Consider the following 7,974-nt stretch of genomic DNA (forward strand, 5'->3'; position numbering starts at 1 on the left):
AGTCTCATTGCTTCCCGTAGCAGCTTCCTGATCCCTGTACAGCAGCACCCCCCGCAAGGTGCCGGTGCTTTACATGTAAGCCCTCCCCATAATGGATCGTCACTCATGGCTTCCCACCGGTCACAGCTGCTAAACCTGCCATTGTGACCTTTCAGCAGGTCTCAAGCCCACCCCGGTTTCCTTTGGCTCCGGATCCTCAGGTGTGTCCAATTAGCCCACCCCCCAGAGAGAACGCCACTGGGTGGAGCCCTGTTTCGGGAGCTGCTTTTCTGATCTCTGTGGGACACTTTGTAATGTTGTTCTCTCTCCTGCCAACAGAATCTCTAGTTTCCCCCGCGGGAGCTGTGGCCCGGACAGAAGAAGGGGAAGAGGCCTGTGTTGGGAGCCGGCAGGACTCCGGGGAAAGAGAAACATTGATGGCTTTAAGCACCAGTGAGTGATAGTTTGAATGTGGCCTTTTGGCCCATAGCTCTTAACAGGCTTCACAAACTCTAGCAAATGAGAGAGGGCAGCGCTCAGGATAACGATCAGACCTCTCTCCCCATCCCGCACGGGTCAGTTTAGATTCTGTCTGTCTAGGTGGATTCTCAGATGGCCCTTAGCAGCATAGTACCGGAGCTCTTCAGAGCAGGGATGTCTCTTATCATGTGTTTGGACCATGCCAGAGGGGACCTGATCTTGGCTGGAGCCGAGCGGGGGCTCGTTCTCCTGGCATGAAGGTGGCTGGATTCTCTCTGTGTTCCAGGTGGGACTGTGACCAAAACGGAGGTGCAGTGTCTTGAGGAGCATCCCCCCCATCGCGAGCAGCACCAGATGATGTCGGAAAGGCAGGTTTTCTGGAGTCCTGAGCAGAGAGATCCCTGGGATGCCCACGTGGTGGAGGATCAGTGCAGAGCTGCGCTCAGTAAATCCTCTGAGCAGCCAGTCCTGCTCCCAGGGTCAGAATCTCCGTTGCCCTCCGCGGGGGCAGGATCGGGCCCTGGGTGGGGCAGAGTTCCCTGCGAGAGCCGAGATGCGGCTGCCCCTTACGTCGTGCGGGCAGGAGAGAGGCCCTTTGTCTCGAGTGCCGTGAAATCCCAGGCCTGCTCCCCGGCAGATGAGCCAGTCCAGTACGGAAGGAGCTTCCCCCAGCCCACGCACAGTGGGCAGAGGCCCTGTGCCCGCAGCGAGGGCGGCCAGAACGTCAAGCAGCGGCAGAACCTGATCATCCACCTGAGAACCCACGGCAAGGCCAAGCCCCACCAGTGCAGCCAGTGCGGGCAGAGCTTCCTCCACCGCTCCCGGCTCACCTACCACGCCCGCATCCACACCGGCGAGCGGCCCTACGCCTGCGCCCAGTGCGGCAAGAGCTACGGCCGCAAGGAGCACCTCCAGAACCACCAGCGGCTGCACACCGGCGAGCGGCCCTTCCAGTGCGCCGCCTGCGGGAAATGCTACAGCCGCAAGGAGCACCTCCAGAACCACCAGCGCGTCCACACCGGCGAGCGGCCCTTCCAGTGCGCCGCCTGCGGGAAGAGCTTCATCCGCAAGCAGAACCTGCTCAAGCACCAGCGCGTCCACACCGGCGAGCGGCCCTACCCGTGCGGGGAGTGCGGGAGGAGCTTCCGCTACAAGGAGTCCCTCAAAGACCATCGGCGAACTCACAGTGCTGAGCCAGGGCCGGCCCCCAGCCTGCACCCAGATGCCTCTGTGCGAGAGCGGAGCTGAGGGGAGGTCTGGGAGCTGATGATGATACTCAGCCCTTGTGCAAGGTTTCCCCTGGGCTGGGCCCGGAGGAGCCTGGCTCTCCCCAAGCGCGGGCAGGAAAAGTGAAAGGACTTGGTCACGCAGTGGCAGGAATCGAACTTGGGGCTCCTGGATCCCCGCCCTGTGCTCTAACCACTAGACCACATTGCTTTCCTCTAGCAGGAAACTTCGTGTGGCTAAAACCCTCTGTGAAACTGAGCTGAGCACATTTCTCCGCACTCTTCTGCCCCCTCTGCTCATGTAGGCCTGGTCTCTGCCACCCGGAGCAGTGTCACATCTTCGGGCATCACAGCCTTCTCCTCTGCCGCTCCTGCTGCCCTGAACCTCTCCAGCTGCTTTCAGATCTCCTGGGGATGTAGGGAGCCATCCTTGCCCTCATCCCTCTCTCTGTTTCTCTTGCACAATGGAGAATAAAGTTTGGCTGAATTCTGCTGGACTAGGCCTTTTTTTCTCCCCAAGCCAAAGGCAATTCAGGCAGCTCTCTCCTGTTCTCACAGCAGGGCTGTCGGCACTGGGGAGCCAGCACTGGCGTGAAGAAAGAACCGGGCAGCGGCGTCGGGGGAAGTGGAGCTGCGTGGATGACGCAGCCGGCTGAATTTGCAGCTCACGTGTTTCTCTGGCCTTTGGGCGCCTGGGAGCGCCCTGCATGCCGGTGCAAAGGTTGCCGTGCTCAGGAGAACTGCAGGGACGCTGCCCTGGTGCAGTGCTGGGGCGAGTCCCATTTGGAACAGCTGCAGCCCTTCTGCGCCAGGGGTTTGCACCTTTGCAGCTACACGGGCGCACGTTGCCCAGCCGGGCCTAACTCTCGGTGACACGGGGACCAGAAGCCGGCAGCCACAGGCACCTTGTCCACATGAGCACTCCCACCACGGTGGGCATTGCTGAGGCTGCGGTCACTCCACCCCTGTAGGCCGGGAGCGGCGTTCTTCCCAGCGGTGAGCCGCCACGGGCTGCCCGGCTGCCCTTTGTGCCAGGGAAGTTTGCCTGCAGAGGGTGCCCTAAGGTGGGCCTGCCGTGGTAATCGTGCAATAGTCTGCAGGGTGGAGGCAAGGGGAGGAGGAGAAATGGGGAAAAAAGGGACCCCACTAGCCGTCCTCTCTGGTGCAGACCCAGAACATTGCACCCGCGGGCACCGCGTTGGGGACCCTTGTGCTATGCTGTGCCGGCAGAGCCCCCTAATGGAGGGAGATTTTTTTTTTTTTTCCTACCAACAGGTACCCCATGTCCTTGAACGCCGTTCGCTAGGCCAGGACAAGGCGGGGGACGTCATATCTTTCACTGGACCATCTTCTGTTGGGGGGAGAGACACGCTTCCGAGCTTGTCACAGCTGAAACCTTGTTTCTGTTCCCAACAGAAGTTGGTCCAATGAAAGATCTGACCTCACCCAGTTTCTCTCTAGTATCCCGGGATCAATGTGGCTACAGCAGCTGTGCATATGAGCTCTGCTGCCAGAAAAGGTTGATCGTTGCATCTACGCTGGGGGTTTTGCCAGCATAGCTAGGGGGTGTGGGGTCCCCCCCACCCCGGCACTCCTAGCCAACATAGCTCTGCTTCCAGAACTTTGTAGCGTAGACTGAGCCTGCGTGTGACAGGCACTTGGGAAAATGCAGCTGACGCATCTGGGGAAAAACGATCCAATGGGAGGGAGAAATCTAGGAAGCAGCAATGACTGAATGGGATGTAGGGTAGGCAGCAGGAAGCAAATTAGACCCGAGTTTGCAATGTGATAATGGCTGCAAAACAGGCTGATCTGAGTCACCAAATCACACTGCTTGACATGGCCAGTATCCACCCTGATCTTTCCCCCTTCTCTGGTCTGCGCGCTTTGCTCTTTGTGGGGCCCTACGTGGGTGTTCCTGGAACCAGTTGTTAAGAGCAGCATTGCAATATTGAGGTGCGTATGGGAATGCAGCCCCTCCTGCAGCAGGGGTGGGTCTGGCCCTGCCTTGGCTGCTCATGGAGTCCTGTGGCCAGCTTTACGCATGGCAGTGCGGACACTGCTAAACTGGAAGGCTTTCAGAGAAATGCAGCTCTAATAACCTGGGGGCTGGAGGAGCTGAGCTCTGAGGAATGATTGAGTATGAACTGTGGAGTTTGGCTGAACAGGGACCAGAGGACTCCCCTGCCTCTTTTATAATGTGATACTTTACAGCTCTGTGGCACAGGGCAGACACAGCCCCCTTTCTGTCCTGCTCTCTAGCAGTGGGTCAGACCAAAGGTCCATCTAGCCCAATATCCTGTCTTCTGACAGTGGCCAGTGCCAGGTGCTTCAGAGGGAATGACCAGAACAGGGCAATTATCGAGTGATGTCCCCCATCTTCCACTCCTGGCTTCTGAGGATTTCAGAGTCTATTTCTCCCAGGAGGAGTGGGGGATTTTAGAAGAATGGCAGGAGCTATACCAAGAGGTGATGAGGGAGCTCTGTGAAGCATTGATCTTACTAGGTAAGGAGTAATTTATCTATGTAATTACATAAGAACAGCCATACTTGGTCAGACCAATGGTCCATCTAGCCCAGTATCCTGTCTCTGACAGTGGCCAGATGCTTCAGAGAGAATGAACAGAACAGTCAATTTATCAAGTGATCCATCCCCTGTCATCCACTCCCAGCTTCTGGCAGTCAGAGGCTTAGGAACAGCTAGAGCATGGGGTTGCATCTCTGACCATCTGGGCTAATAGCCATTAATGGACCTGTTCCCAGTGCGGTGCCTGCAGGTGCAATGGTGCCCGCCGGGGCACTTGTGTGCACCCACAGGACACCGTGCTGCCGAAATGCTGCCGCCAAGCGCGGCCACCTGAGAACCACCCGCCAAAAGGCGGCCAAGAAGCGTTGCCGTTTCTCGGTGGCATTTCGGCAGCAAGGCTTCTCTCCGCTGCCAGTTCTCGGCGGCATTTGGGCAGAGGGGTGTTTGGCGCCCACCACAGTCTGTTGGGAATAGGAATGTTCTATTTCCACAGAATGGTTGGGGACCACTGCTCCAGGAACTTACCTACTTCTGTTTTGAACTCACTTATAGTTTTGGCCTTCACAACATCACATGGCAATGAGTTCCCCCAGGTTGACTGGATGTTGTGTAAAGAAGTACTTCCTTTTGTTTGTTTAAAACCTCCTGCCTGTTAATTTCATTGGGTGACCCTTAATTTTTGTGTTATGTGAAGGGGTAAATAACACTTACTTTCTCCACACCAGTCAGGATTTTATAGACCTCTATCATATCCCCCCTCAGTTGTCTCTCTTTTCTAAGATGAACAGTTCGTCTTTTTAATCTCTCCTCATATAGAAGCTGTTCAATACCCCTAATCATTTTGTTGTTTTTCTCTGTAGTTTTTCCAGTTCTAATGGATCTTTTTTGAGATGGGGCGACCAGAACTGCATGCCGTATTCAAAGTGTGGGTGTACCATGGATTTATATAGAGGCAGTATGATCCTTTCTGTTTCTAGCCTTTTCCTAATGATTCCTAACAGTCTGTTCACTTTTTTGACTGCCACTGCACATTGCACGGATGTTTTCAAAGAACGATCCATGATGACTCCACGGTCTCTTTCTTGAGTGGTAACTGCTAATTTAGACCCCATCATTTTGTATGTTTTCCAATGTGCATAACTTTGCATTTATCGACCGGATGGTATTCACTTGAGTTCTGAAGGAACTCAGATATGAAATTGCAGAACTACTAACTGTAATATGTAACCTATCGCTTAAATTGGATTCTGTAGCAGATGACTGAAGGGTAGTTAATGTAATACTGATTTAAAAAAACCTCTCCAGAGGTGATTCTGGGAATTACAGGCCAGTAAGCCTAACTTCAGTACTAGGCAAATTGATTGAAACTATAGTAAAGAACAGAATTATCCGACACATAAACACTATCTGTTGGGGAAGAGTCAACATGGCTTTTGTAAAGGGAAATCATGCCTCACCAATCTAGTAGGATTCTTTGAGGACAAGGGTGATCCGGTGGATATAGTGTATTTGATTAAAGAGTGATCTCTCCATGAATGAGAAAAGTCACCTGCAGGAGGAGATTGTGCATAAATGCATGGTGTGTGAGAAGAATTACCTTTGTAAGCATTACCTTCAACTGCACTATACATCCCACACAGGGGAGAGCAAATGGAGCGAGTGTGGTAAAACCTTTAGCTCCAAGTAATACCTGAAGGCACAGCAGAGAATTCGCTGAAGGGAAGAGCCCTTCCAGAGTGGGCAAACATTCACATTCCAACAAACCCCGTAATCCCACCCAGTTTGTCCCCAAGGGGAGCCACTACACAAAGCCTCTAAATGCGGGAAAAGTTTAAATCCTGTTGCACCAGAGACTTCACTACACAAAGGAAGCCTATAAATGTCCAGTGTGTGGTAACTGCTACAGTTCCCGGCATTATCTTTCGTTGCACCAGAGATCTCATGTCGGGGAACACACGTGTACAGAGTATGGTTGGAGCTTCATCTCCAAGAGTTATCGGCGCAAACACCAGCAATGTCACGGGGAGAGAGACTGTTTGCGTGCACGGTGTGTGGGAAGAGCCTGGATGCTAAGAATGGTCTCCGGGCCCATCAGATCACACATGCAGGTGAGGAGCAAGAGAAGCGTACAAATGTCACCTTACCAAACACCTGAAAACCCATCATGGACAGGATACCCTCCAGTGCCCCGAGTGTGGGAAAAGCTTCATTTGTGAGGATTATCTGTGCATCCATCAGATAAAGCACAGGGTCAAATAGCCGTATACATGTTCCCAGTGCAGAGCTTTGTGTACAAGTCCATACCTGATGGGCATCAGAGAACCCACATAGGAGAGAGATCTCCAAGGGAAAGGCTTATTTCCTGGCTACGCAACAGGAGTTCCACACAGGTACCGGTGTCCCGACTGCGGCAAGAGACCTGCTTTCAGGAGCTCTTTGTCCAGCACCTGAAGTCACGGAGGGCAGGATCCAGCCCAATGCTCCGGGTATGGTAAGAGCTGCCATTCCAAGCGCTGCCTCTGTGCGCTTGGGAGGACCCCCAAGGACGAAAGGCGACATGGATGCAACGAAGGAGAGAGCGGGGTTAGGGTTCAGAGGACTACCTGGCCAGGTATCCTGGCCTCCATGTGGGAGACAGATACCAAGGTACGGAGTGTGGGAAGAGTCGCCGCCCCTGCGTCTGCACCGGTGCATCTGCTCCGGAGAGTGGCCACACGGGCGCGCCGGGTGTGGGAAGAGCTACCTTCAGAAGCTGCATCTGACAAATCATCAGCGGAGCCGCGCTGGAGAGGAACCAGATACATGAATGTGGGAAAGGCTTTGCCTCCCGGAGCGCCCTGAGCATACGTGGCAGGGATTGCACGGGAGAGGAGCCTGTGAAGGAGCGTACTACCCCTGCCAAGACAGCCTGGGGGTAATAAAACAGGTCTCTGCCCTGCCCTGGGGCTGGATTGCGTAAACAGGAGCAGGAGAACAGACTGGAAGCCATGCAAGGTGTAGTGGGCAGTTTGTTTTCTCTTTGGCTCCTGGCCTGGGGTCTGGTCTTACTGGGCCTAGAAACTTTAGGAGCTCTGAGCTAAGGGCCTGATGAGCTGTTGTTACAACGGGTCCTTTGCTGAGGCCTCACCAAAGGGGACTTAGTTTGTTTTAGCTTCCCCTTGTCTGGATCCTAGACGGTGAATTTATTGACAACCCATCTGGGGAAATGAAGGCAGAGTGCACCTGCAGTGCCACAATTGGCCACCAGGGGGTGTGCGGGGGATGGCACAGGGCTTTCACAGGCTATTGGGAAAGCTTCGCTGCCAGCTGCTCTCTCAGCATGCATGGAGCGGGCAGAGACCGTACTACTGTGCCCAGTGCAGGGAGGGCCATGCCAGCAAGCAGGGCCTCGTTACCTTTGCTAGCATCACCAATCAGGGCCTGCAGCAGAGCCAGTCTCCCGGCCACCGAACGGGTAGCAGAGTGCCTGATCGACTGGAAGAATCAACGGACCAGCTCACAAGCCCAGCGGCAGGAGCAGCTCGGGGGCTGCTCTTAGTATTTGCCCACGGCTTGTGATAGCTGCTGCACCAGCTGGTTCCCAGCCCCGCCCCAGAGGCTGGGAAGCGGGGTTGGGGTCTTGCCCCACTCTGCATGGTTCCCGGAAGCAGCGGCATGTTCCCGCTCTGGCTCCTATGTGTAGGGGCAGCCAGGGGGCTCCGCGCACTGCCCCTGCAGCTCCCATTGGCCGGGAACCGCAACCAATGGGAACTGCAGGGGTGG

This window comes from Eretmochelys imbricata, chromosome 2 (genome assembly GCF_965152235.1).
Source record: "Eretmochelys imbricata isolate rEreImb1 chromosome 2, rEreImb1.hap1, whole genome shotgun sequence".
Lineage (NCBI taxonomy): Eukaryota > Metazoa > Chordata > Testudines > Cheloniidae > Eretmochelys > Eretmochelys imbricata.